Here is a 706-nt window from a genome sequence, read left to right on the forward strand (position 1 = left end):
AAAAACATCGATAAAAGCGTCAACAAAAGTGTTGATTTTCAGTTTTGACGGGAAGACAACACAAGGGTTATAGTATGATTATCTATCTTCTAGATTCTTCTCTCCTCTGTGACAGTTAACTGAATATTTTTGGACATAACGAGACATTTGAGGACGTCATCTCGGGCTTTTTCGGGAAACGCTGATCCACATTTTTCACCATTTTCTCACATTTCATAAATCAAACACCTAATCCATTAATCTAGAAAATACTCCACAGATTAATCAACAATTAAAATAATCGTTAGTATCAACTCTAGTAGAAACATGGTTGTTCAAACCTTAACATTAAGTCAAAGTCTAGCACTCAAAATTTAAGTAAAAGTACAAAATTATCAGCATCAAAATATACACTGAAAGAAAAGTACTCCTTCCTGCCTTGTACTGACCAAAGCTGGAGAAAGAGTTATCAGCTGATGGAGCCGAGCTACTGAGCATGTGCAGCTCCCAACAAAGATAGGACAGAAGGAAGATGTCTCACTCTGGAGCTAAAACTAGAGAGATGTCTCACTCTGTAGAAGGAAGATGTCTCACTCTGTAGATACAACTAGAGAGATGTCTCACTCTGGAGATAAAACTAGTGAGGTGTCTCACTCTGGAGATGTACAGCGTTGAAGACATCTCTCTAGTTTATCTACAGATTGAGACATCCTCACTAGTGGTATCT

The 706-nt window shown here is 37.7% G+C and overlaps 1 protein-coding gene across 1 annotated transcript in view; it reads right to left on the reverse strand.

Annotated features, from left to right (window-relative positions):
• Positions 1 to 706, reverse strand: part of LOC116692404 (interleukin-17C) — a 3,469-nt gene that overhangs the window by 1,003 nt on the left and 1,760 nt on the right. The window lies entirely within an intron of this gene.

This window comes from Etheostoma spectabile, chromosome 1 (assembly GCF_008692095.1).
Source record: "Etheostoma spectabile isolate EspeVRDwgs_2016 chromosome 1, UIUC_Espe_1.0, whole genome shotgun sequence".
NCBI classification, from domain to species: Eukaryota; Metazoa; Chordata; class Actinopteri; order Perciformes; family Percidae; genus Etheostoma; species Etheostoma spectabile.